Source organism: Hyaena hyaena, unplaced genomic scaffold (genome assembly GCF_003009895.1).
Source record: "Hyaena hyaena isolate Hyena2069 unplaced genomic scaffold, ASM300989v1 scaffold_300, whole genome shotgun sequence".
NCBI classification, from domain to species: Eukaryota; Metazoa; Chordata; class Mammalia; order Carnivora; family Hyaenidae; genus Hyaena; species Hyaena hyaena.
Window position 1 is genome coordinate 501,706 of NW_024080933.1, and position 12,617 is coordinate 514,322.

The window sequence follows — 12,617 nt, forward strand, 5'->3', positions numbered from 1 at the left end:
AAGGGCAAAAACTATTATAACTCTCTTGATACTAAAAGTAGTGTCACTAGATTAAAATTTAGTGTATTAGAAAGAAATTTACTTGAAGTTTTTAAAAGCTGAGGTGTTGTTGATGATCTAGTGTAATGACCTATAGTTTTCCACCCATATTTTAAATGAAAATTTGAATAGTAATATAGTACACAGTACTGAAAGTGGAAAACCTTGATGACTATTAGAAAAATAATTGATAAATCTAGTCATGAGTTTTCTGTATATAGAAGCCTCATTAGTTTTATGTGTGTGCACATTTATATGCACATACCTGCATATATATGTTTACTCTGTATATATGCATACGGTTTTTAAAAAGTTTTTATTTATTTATTTTTGAGAGAAGGAGAGTGAGCAGGGGAGGGACAGAGAGGGTGGGAGACAGAGAATCTGAAGCAGGCTTTGCACTGTCTGAGCAAAGCCCAATCAATGTGGGGCTTGAACCCATGAACTGTGAAATCATGATCTGAGCCAAAGTCAGATGCTCAACCTACTGAGCTACTCAGGTGCCCATATATGTGCATACTTCTATCTTTGTAACAGTATCTATATCAATATCTTTGTCTACTATATCAAATTTAGAGGTAGAGAATGGGTATATTCCTAGTAAGATAAAGTGTGGTCATATGCCTGGTAAGATACTGTATTTTTCTCCAGCTGACATTATTAATTTCCCACAATCTGACATTCAGTGTCCTAGGTAGCAGGATGCCAGATGAACCAGACATAACTCTTCAGGAGTTCATGATCTAGTCCTGAATTAGAAATTATTTTAATGTTGAATGTTTCACTCATGAGTATATTTAACAATTGGAAACACAAAGAAAAAAAATTCAAAGTTTACAAAGCCATCTGAGCTCTCACTAGATACATCTAAATTTGATATGCTTTGCGGGGTCAGGAGGAAGACTGGAAAAGAAATACAACAAGTATGATTTTGGTGAAGAGTGTCCTAACACAAAGTGATATACTCTCAGCTAAAAGTAAATTGAGCTTTATGGAAAAGCCTGGCTGGTGTGCCTGAATTCTGTGTTACTCCCTACTGCTGGCAAGTCACAAAGCAAAGATAGGATTACTTTGTTTGAAATTCACTTTTCTATGAGTTCTATGCAAGTGAGAACACAGAGAAAGTGCTATCGACATGCTTATTATTAAAATATACACCTACAGGTCTTGTTTGAAAATGTGCATAAGCAATATGTGCATATTTTTCTAAAATGAAATGGGCTTATGGTTAAGACCTTTTTATCCTCAGGGTGCCTGGGTGACTCAGTCACCTAAGCATCTAACTATTGATTTCACCTCCAGTCATGATCTCCTAGTTCTTGAGATCAAGTCCTGCAATGGGCTCTCTGTTGATAACACAGCCTGCTTGAGGTTCTCTCTCTTCCTCTCTCTCTGCCCCTCCCCAGCTCCCATGCTCACTCTCTCTCTCTCTCTCTCTCTCATAAAAATAAACATTTTTAAAAAGATTCTTTTCTTTCCTCACTCTATATGGCATTTATGATGTATATCCTGTATGTGCTTATAACCACATATTGTATGTGATTTATACACACACACATATAGTCTCTAGAGGTCAGTAGAATATAAGAAATGGGCAAACACTCATACCTAGATGAGACCTAGAGATTCTAGAGACCATTTTTCAAATGGCAAAATGATAATAGTCTACTAATGACATTAGGAACTAAAATCATTAATCAGTGTTAACAAAAAAGTCATGTCATTCTTGTTCCTGAAATGAATCTAATCTATTTGTTTTAAGCAAATTTCAGATAAATGAACATTTACATGGCAAGAACCTTGACAGAAACTCAAGTTATAATTACTTCACTGTGGTTTATTATGAGACTGTGATTCTCTAGAACCCTTTTTTGAAGATATTTTAATGTTACCCGAACCAAATGGTAAATTGTTTCCAAACATTTGACTATTACATCCAAAACGTATTTCTATTTTAGCTGTCAATTCAGTTTCCTCAACTCTTACAAATGAATGATTTGATGACTTATATGTTGCAATTCTATTTGTTCCCAGGAACTAAGTGTCCCTGATGTTGGAAAATGTATTAGAAACTTGTGATTTATTTTATATATAAAGCTAAAAGTGTTGACCATTCGGCAAATTGCTGCACAGTTGAGCAAGTTTATCAAATTTTCCTCTAGAAAAGTCATGCACAGAAAAGTGTAAAAAATAATAGCATTTAACTATGCACTCTGCGAATAGAGAGAAAACAGCACAGTGGGACTTCAGGTATCTGGTATCCTCTGAATTTGAGAAGAAATGATTATCATTTAAGTTGAAGTTACATGACATTGACCTTAATTTAATACATCTTGCACACATTAATATCACTTAATCTGGGAACTAATTTATCAATAACATATTCCCATATTTGTCTATTTACACCCTAGTGGATTGCATTTTGAGGGCAGTTTTCTCCATGTTCAAACCCAATCTGGGGTTGCAAACACAAATGCCTAGAGGAGAGTGGTCAGAAATAAGACAGTAGTAGGTGACAGGGAAGTGAAGGAGGTACAATTATAAACACATACACATACACTCAGCAAACCTGTGCTGCTTGAATAAACCAAGAAATAAACAAACCTCCCAAGCATTTTTGGAGAGTAATCATGTGGAGTGTTTAAAAGAACTTTAGGCTAGAGCGGTTTCAGTCATCACTAAGAGATAATTGATAAATATTGATAGAGTGCTTCCAATGGGCAGTCTACTTATTTTGCTGCCACATTGTTAAATCAGAAGGATACAATGATTTCCTGTCCTCAGGGAGTTTACAGTGTAACTGGGTGCCTCCCACGCATCAGCTCCCTTGCCTCCGTGCCCCAACATCTCCTCTTTCAAACTCCTATATTCTCTGTTCCATCCCTTTCACTTCTTGCAGTTTTCATAACTGTGTCTTGCAAATGATCATCCGTCCTCTCTTTTTCTAACACTCCAGCTTGCCCCTGCCTGGCTCCTATTCATCTTTTAGGTAGCAGTTTAAATGCTGCGTCTTCTCAGAAGTTTTCTTGGACTACTACTCCCTAAATCTAAATTAGGAGCTCCCTCTGTGACTCTCTAATAATGTGTAACACTGTTCTCAATTTATTTAACTGCCAGTTTGCCCATTTCCAAATAAGTCTTTAGGCTCAATGGGGTCAGGAACCTTGGACTAGCTTGTGCATTGCTGTATCATGATGCTTAGAAAGATATGTAGCAACATAAAGCTTATTTAACTTGTAACTCTTGAATGAGTGTTTAAATGCATAAACAATCACAATGCATGGATAAAGTAAACAAGAAGATATCACATCTTTCAAAAGAGACTGAGAGGATTAACATCCTTGCTTGGACTCAAGTCTTACTCAAGGACAAGTTTAAAGTGGTCTTAGGTGTCACCCTCCTTGTATCTCTCCTTACCTTCCTTGAAATAGATCCAGTTACACAAGTACTAGAACTATCCTCTTAGCTATTTGGGGTTGTACGCTTTTTAGTTGTGTTTGTCTCCTTAGTCTCTGGTGATGTTACCTATGATAGATGGTAGGCTTCTTCTAGTGAAGCCCAGAAGTGGTGACTCCCCTCTGTACTCTAGTGATTGGTTTCAAGATATGGAACGTTGGCCAACAGAACTGTTTAAAAAGAACATGGATTCTGAGCACCATGAATATGGACTGAGTAGAGATTCAGAAAAGATAATGCAAAATAAATATGTATTGATTTATTTTTAAGTGTTTCTGGGGTACCAAGGTCATTGTATGTGAGGATCTTTCTCCTCCCAAGTAATACTTCCGTCCTGTCTTTTCCAACTCTCTTCCTTAAATGTTTCAGTAAGGTCTTTGAGTTCTCCGATTTGGTAAGATGGAACTGTTCCTGGTTCTGTGTAACTGAAAGAAGACTCTGGCAGTGCCAATCTCCCTCTTAATATCCAGAGACTTCGGTTTACATTCCAAGACTCCATACTCTTGCTCTCCATCGATGGACACATTTAGATAACTGTGTAGCTTCTGGTGTGTGCAGTTGTTGTCAGAGCACTCATTTCTATGGGTTGTTGTTTTAGGCTGTTCATGTTAAGTCACACCCTCAAAGTAGAGAATTATTTTCATAGTACCCCAAAATATGGTTAAGAGTTGATTTGGAAGTAAAGAGTGAACAACCTTAATCATTTATGATTTTAATTCAGCTGCATTCCAGACATTACTACCTTTTTTTTAAAAAAAAGTTTATCTATTTAGAGAGAGAAAGAGAGAGAGAGAGAGAGAGAAGGGGAGAGAGAGAGAATTCCAAGGAGGCTCCACACTCTGCACTGAGCCCAATGTAGGCCTCAATCTCAGAGTTTGTGAGGTCATGACCTGAGCCAAAATTGGGCACTTAACCAACTGAGCCACCCAGGTGCCCCATACAACCTTTGAATTCACAAATGTGAGATGAGTTTGGTGAAAAGTAGGAAGAATATGGTAGAAAGAGCATTCAGATATGGTATCTTCTCATTATTATTTTAAATTACTTTATGCTTTTATTGTCTAGCCCTGTGCTCACTGTTGTTTGCTTTTATTAGTGTCTAAAGGGGAGAGTATTTTATAAAAAATATAAAACGGGATTCACTCCATACATGTATAAGATTAAAGCCACATTGTAATTATATTGTTTAGGAAGAATAATGGTGGTTTCAGGAGGAACTAAAGCATACCTAATATAACATAAGGGGTGGTAAGGAGAGCTGGCTATTATTCTATAGTTTGGTAATATTTGCTATATTTTATTAGGGATTTTATTTTTTTATATTGTGTCAAGGTTAAAAAGAGGAACATGGAGAGATTAATAATAAACAAATCATTTTCTTCATCTCTGATAAAAATTTAAGAACTCCTTAATCGACATATTTTCCTAAAAATGCATTGTCTTTCTATATTATATAAAAACATCAGAAACCTTACAGCCATTCTAGAAGTTCTTTTTTTTTTTGAGAGAGAGAGAGAGAAAGAGAGAGAGAGAGAGAGAGAGAGATGGAAGATGTACCCTAGCACATTAGTGGGAGAAGGGCGGAGAGAGGGGAAGAGAAAAAGCAAATTGCAAGTTTTCAAATTTCATGCTCAGTGCGGAGCCGGAGGTAGGGCTTGATCTCACAACCATGAGATCATGACTTGAGTTTAATCAAGAGTGGGACACTTAAGCAACTAAGCCACCCAGGCGTCTTAATCAGTTTAATACAAATTTGAATAGATAATAATGTTAACTTACACTAATAAACATTAAAATGCTGGTCAGTTTTTTTGTGCACCTGACAATATGCATATTAAATGATGTGAGTGGACAACTGTAATACCTACTTTTTAAATATTTTACATACACTCCTGACTCCAGTTTTTGCTTCCATGCAGATGATGTCAAAATGTCCATGCCTTTCTCACTCTTTTTTTTTTCTTTCTTCAAAGAGTGTTCTGTTAAATCCCCTTGTGTATATCTTTTATAGAAAGATAAAACCAAAAATGTTTATTTCTTCTTGAATGAGAAAATATTTCTTTAGGAAAAAGGTAATTCCTTGAAAATTGGAACATGCTTGCCATAAGAAAATATGTTTAATTTGTAAAACTTATAACCACCTCATAATAATCTATCTCTCATTTCCAAATCATTCTGGAATGAGAATTCACCAGTATCAAAGTGAAAAAGTATATATTTCAATTTGAGTCGATGGTTTTCCTTCACAAAAATATATACAGTTATAAAAACTAGACCTTTGGCTCTTAACGGGGGTTTATTTTGCAGTTTTGAAAGTGCTTGTGGATTTGTTAATGTTAAATTGGTAATTGTTGATCTCTGAGGAGGGGTGCAGCATCTTCAGTCTGAGCTTATTACCCTGTAAAATATGGATTGCCTTTACCCTAATGGCCTCTGAATCCTATTACCATCCCATTAGAGAGTGTGGGATTTTCGTAATTCTGTTGTTGTTTCCAGTGGGCAGTGAATATAATGGGGTAGGGCAGGGGTTAATGCAATTCATCTCTTTTAATACTTGTAACTCCGAGTCCCTTATCGCTCACTATGGTTTCCTTGGGGTTTGTTCCCCCTTCTTTCTGTTATCTTTAAGGCCCAATATATTTCTCTAAGCCTTTCCCAACCAGAGCAGTTTGGGGAGAGTGGTGATTTTGTGATTTTTAAGCTTAAAAAGAATTTTGGCTATTAGGTTTTCATAAAGTGAAGATAAATAAATAAGGTGGTGCGTCAGCTTATTGTGAAACAGGCTGTAGCTCAGAAAGGTTTTCAGTGACTGTCATTGTGCCAAGAATAGTATTGAAATAGCTCTTCAATCAAGATCATTTATAAGGCCCTTTGGAAGGAGAAGCATGAGACAAGCGGGTCGGATCAATGCCCGCTAGTGTTCTGGGTTTAATGTTTCCATGTGCTCCTGGAGACAGCTGTGTCCTGGGTCCTAGTTGTGCTAGAGAGAGAAATTGGGAAAGATTTCAAAGTGATAGAAATTAGATTCCTTTAAAGAGAAGTTTATGAGCAATTGTTAATTCCCTACCTATCAAACATGCTCAGTAGATGTACGTGTCTGATTATGTATCCCTGGTTTTATTCATGAAATTTGTTTTTAGCTAATACAGCTTTTTTCGGAATAAATACGAACATCAGATTATTTCTCAGTATGTCAAAACAAATTAGTTTCCCACAGTGATGCAGTGAAAGGTGTAACTATTTTCCCTTTTTATATGTCAGAAAGCATTACTGGGGCTGGGAAATTCCCACTTTTCTCCTCTTAGCCCATGAGCCCGGTGGTTTGCAAAAGTCTGGTTTAATGCACAAGCATGGTCACCAGAGCTCCAGCACCATCCCTCCCCACCCTGCTGCCATTAATGAGAATCACATGCTGAGATCCAAAGAGGCATCTATGCTCAGAAAAAGGCAGGGAATGGCAGGAGGTGATCAGACCATTTCAATCTGTTGAAAGTGAGTGATATTCCCAGGGCTTATTGTTCACCTTCTCAGAGAATTAAGTTTCCATATGTTTCATCATAAATGGAATGAGTGTGCAACATAATTGCAACATGAAAATGTCTACTGGATGACAGAGTAGAAAACTGGTATTTGGGGGGAAATTTCTTCTTGTCTTCATATTCTAACTATCTTGATTGTCCACCTGGTTATAGCTGATAACCTAAACCCAGTAGCAGCATTTAGATATGGTACCTTACTATAGAATAGTTTGCATATATGTGGTGAATATTCATGCATTGAGTTTCTCCTTCATTTGAGATATCACTTCTCATATTTCTAAACAGACTGTGATAGTACTATTTCTTTCCATCAGTTGGGTGTGTTGAGTGAAATTCATTTTAGAAGGTAATTATGGAGCTACAGATACAGTTAGTTTTCATCCCAGTGCATTGATACAAATAAGCATTATTAAAGGTTCTTATTTCCTTTTGATCCTTACTTATGGATTACCTTTTCAAAACATTTTATTCCCTTAATCACTTGGGAAGCTCAAACAAGCAAACAAAAATGAAAAGAAATAAAATCTACCATAGGTACATACTAACGTAATAATATTTTTGTAAAAGCACATGTGAATGAAACTATTTGCAGAGAATTGCTGAAACCATGGAAGAGACTTGTAAAACCTATGTAGCATTACTGGATATTTTATAAAGGACAATATAGAGGATGCTGGTTATTCAGCAAATGGAGTTTGGATTTCTAGTTTTCATTCTGCTGGTCCCATTTAATTTGTCCTGTCTCTTTGTTCTTGAAACTTTCCTTCAGATCTGCCAAGAAACAAAAATCAAATGACACTAATATTTCAATGAAAGAAGCATGTGCCATCTTTCCTGTCTTCATAAAGCCACGAACTTGTCGTAGGTTATGTCTCTCCATGTTCCTTTAACGCACAGTATACATTTTTAACATTTGTCAAACATCAGCAAATGAGTAATGAAGTACAACTCTTTGTAAGGTTAGGTAGCGGTATTTTTTGTAATTGTTTTAAAAACTAGTGTCAGAATTCAATAGTTAATGTAAATTGTTGTATGGAAGACACAGGAAGGCTGAATACCCCATGTTATACCATATTTCATATCTTGCTTTTTTTTGGAAGCACACTTTCCATTTGGACTCTCCAATAAACTCTCCAAGTTTAAGATAGCAATAGCAATGAGAACATTTTATTTAATATGTATGTTCTATTTATTTAATTTGTACGAAATTTGGAAAGTTCAGAAGAAAATTAAACATAATAAAAATCACCAATAGTTTCACTCAAATCTGTCTTTTAAACCCATCAAGACAAATGAATATTTTAAAAATCAGGATTTTATTTCATGCGTTCATTGTCACACTCTGAGAATTCTCCCATGAATCAAATAGCACCCAAAAGCATGCTAGTATCCTACGAAAGTGTATGCCTTAAAATATACCATGGCTTTAAAAGAACATGTATTAATTTTGTAGTTATAAAATTCTGATATGTTTATTGTAAAATAATTTGGAAAAATAAAGAAGTAAAAGTAAAATTATTTTAGAAAATGATCAATACTGCCAATCATTTAATCTGTAATTTTCATCATTTTGTCTATGTAATAAGTACCAATAGTAATTTATTTAAAACATTTATATATCAGTTATTTCTCTTGAAGTTGTATACTTGATATCTTGATCTATTCATTTTCCACTGAATTTTCAGCTCGATTACATTTTTCTAAAACAATGCCAGATTTTTCTTAATTTATAAGTACTCTTAACATTTTTAAGATGTAGTAAACTTCTGCTTATTATCTTCATTATTAACATTTTACCTTAGTAGCTTTTTTGTTGTGTTTTTTCATATGAAGCTTTTTAAAATGCAGGAAGGTCTTCTTAATATTTTGGAATCTTTGAATTGATCCTCAGCTTTAAAAGAATTCCCCTTATAAGTTTCCATAAATATATTCTATTTTCTCTAAGTAATTTAAGAAATAACTTTATAATATAATAACATTGAATTTTTTAATCCATCTAGAAATCTATGCATGTGTCACATGAGGATATTTTTCCCCCCAAAAAAGTTCATCAATTATTAGAATTTTCATCTGTATTCTGTCTTAAATCTCTTGTGCACTCAAGTGTATTCAGGGCATTTTGTTCTATCAGATACACTTTGTGTGTGTGTGTGTGTGTGTGTGTGTGTGTGTGTGTGGTTTGTTTGTTTGGTTGGTTTTTTGTACTGTTTATAAGTTCATAGTAAGTTTAATGTAACAGAGGAAGGCTCTCTTCCTTCTCTTTTCTTTAGTTTGTCTTTTATTCTTATTAATTATTCCAAATAAATCATATAATTATATTAAATTGTTAAACATCCATTCATGTATTCAATTCATTTTTATTACATTTTCATCTTGATTATTCAGTTGTATATGTGTATAGAAAATGGGAAAACACTACTATATTTGGCAACATTTTTCTCTTTAATTTGATAGATTTTTTTCTTTTTTTCTCCAATAAAACATTTATTTACCTCTGAGTATATGGGCTTGGTATTTTGACCCAATACTTTTGTGTCTTAATCAGGCAATTTTTTCCTACAATTTCATGAAAAAAAATTCCTATGCATTTGCATACATTGAGGCAAGAAATTTCTTTCACATTATTTTCTGTTCTTCTTGAGAAAACAATGTATGTCTGTTTAAAAAGAATGTGCTCATTATATTAGTATGCATAGGGCCAAATCACATTTTCTGAAACATAGTTGTAGAAAATAAAATGCTAATCTAACATAGTTGGTCTCTATACACTGGTGTGTCAACATTAAAGGCACTAAGCCATCTGAAGAGTTCTGATCACTAAAGTTTCCCCAGGTGGAATTTTGTAATATATAATCCATAGAAAATCAATCCAATATGCAACTCTACTAAGAAAGTGTTCCTTGCTGGAATAACCGTGAGAAATAATTTATATCATAGCCTTTTCTTGGTACTTCATAATAACTATTAACATATTAAAAGCCCTAATAAGTTCTACAGTAAAAACTTCTTTGATTTATTTGAACCCAACTTCTCCAAGATTTAATCAACAGCATAGAGACTTTGTTTTTTCTTTTGGAGAAGGGGGAGATTATTTGATTTGATGGTTTTTGTTTTGTTGTGGGGTAAATGTCATACCTATTAGTCAGCGAACTTACACTGAGTATTCAGATCATCCAGGCATTTTTCCAACCAATTTCAATTTCTGGTGAGTCTTGTCCCTTGTAGGTTTAGAATGAGATCGTTCTACTCACATCTTTGGAGGCAGGTCTCAAAGCATTTCGCTCACGGACCATTTAGTTAATGATCAGTACGAGTTGTGGCCACAGTAGGCAATATTATACACTCATCATATATAGTAGCTTTATGCTACTTTGCAAAAGAAATTAAACTTTTGTAGATCAATTTTTGTTTATAAAATGGGGACAGTATCCTACAGGAGGTCCTGAGCAGCAGCAGTTCTGCATATAAAGCTCTTAATACAATTTCTACACAGAGTAGCCACATATAAAATTATACTTAGCATTACACTTAATAATCATCTAGGAGAAAAGTGAATAAGATGTATTCCCAGCTCTCATACACTCTAACAGTGGTGCAATAAGAAGTAACAATTTCATAATGCTTTGTAATTTACATATATTTTGGTGTGTACTGTTGAAAGGGTGAGCATCCAAACAAGTAAAGAAGAACAAGAAAATGCAGTTAGGGAGCTGAAATCAAGCAAATATAGTGGTTCTCAGGGGGCACTTATTCACTATAGTATATGCTATTCCAGAGTGAGGAGGAGCACCCATCATTTGTACATGAGGATTTTACCCAGGTTGAACATCATTGAAGACTGTTAACACAGTTTGATGCAACTGAATCAAAATCACATCAAAGTTCAGTTCTTAGTCTCCAAGTACTTGCTTGCTGAGTTGGGTTTCTTTTCAAGTAACCCGTCTATGGAATGTGATTTTAAGAGCATCCCAAAGTTTTGAGTGCCTTTGTGTAGTGTTGACATCTGATTCATCAATGAGTAAGCATCCTGCCGTCACTACTGGAGCATTGTTTTATCCTCTTGGAAGTGAAACCCCAGCTCAGCAAGAACAATGTGGAAATGTTGGTAAACCCCTTTATTACTTTACGTCTAGACTACTGTAATTCTCCATTTGTGGGTCTTCTAAACTATGTTATTTATAGGATGCAACTTAAGGGTAAAAGACGGCCCAGATCCTTCCTGGCATTTTGTCACCTCAGCATATTTAGAACCATCAATTCAATCCTCGTATCGGTTACCCATAAAACTTTACATTGATTGTGACGTTGTTTTACTCACACAAATGGTGCCTCAGAGATGTGGTTTCATTCTGCCTGTCTCATGGATTTTTCTTTCACCAAACTCTGGTCACTTCTAAAGACTTAAATTTAGAAGCTTTTGATATGTCCCTTGGGCTTGAGGTGAATATATTCCTAGTTCTGTTGGCAAGATTTAGCTTTTATTATATTTTTAACAGAAATTCTTTATTACTTCAACAAAATATATATTTTTTTATAGATTAGGAAATGGAAATTTTTAAAACTTTGAATATAATCATACTATTCAATATTGTCTAAAAAACAAGAGCTCAGATATTTTTCTGTGTATACTCTAAAATGTTTAATAAAATGAGATTTATATCATGCTTTTTATTTAGAAACTTACTTTTTAAATTGTTGTCATTCTGGTCTTTTTCTATGCTTTAATCTTATTTTAATAATTGTGCAATTTTTCATCTTATGAAATGTGTGATTTTTTTTCATTTAAGCACTTTTTTCTTAAATAAATATTTATTAAGTTCTCATCCTTTACATGGTCTTCCCCTAGTCTCTGAATATACAGTAACAGGTAACACAGGCACAGTCCATGTACCTGTGGAATTAACCCTCTACTGCTGGAAACCAGAATTCCTTTCATTTTGGAGCTATTATGATTTTTGATCCTAATTGAATGACTAGAAATATTTCATCTGGCCCTATCTGTACATTCGTGCTAAGAATACTTGTGTTTCATAAAAAGGGTATCGCCTTGGAGAAGCTTTCTATGTTCTGCTATCTTTTGTTAGAAAGTCTTCTAGTATGTGTCGCTAACTTGATTATCTTCTTATGGACATAAATTCTGCCTCTCTGTTTGGGCTCTTTAAAATAAGACTTCACTTGAACTGCATTTGGGGGTTATAGACCCTACGCTCTTTGCCAAATCCCATTTAGCCATGAGACTGATCAGTGTCCATTGTTGTAGGCTTCTGCCTCTCTGGGAAGACAGGCTGAGAATTAACAGTTGAATGAAACCTGTAAGTATTTATTCCTCATCTTCACTCCACGATTTGTGGATTTGCCTTTCACTAATAATTATTTTCTTAAAATTTGACTCCTCTTTTCATAGAAACACTCCTGAAATTGAAGAGGATGCCCTGGTCACAGTTGTTTCCTTTAGGGTTTTGAGATAAATCTTCATATTAGGCCTTTGCGTGCTTATAATAAGCATTTATGGAATGGGTCTTTGTACAGCAAGAATGCTTGCTACTGTCTTCTCTCTCATCTCAGGAAAATAGCCAGGTTGTT

The 12,617-nt window shown here is 34.8% G+C and overlaps 1 protein-coding gene across 1 annotated transcript in view; it reads left to right on the top strand.

Annotated features, from left to right (window-relative positions):
• Nucleotides 1–12,617, top strand: part of TENM2 (teneurin transmembrane protein 2) — a 1,153,031-nt gene that overhangs the window by 485,588 nt on the left and 654,826 nt on the right. The gene's annotated exons all lie outside the window — the stretch shown is intronic.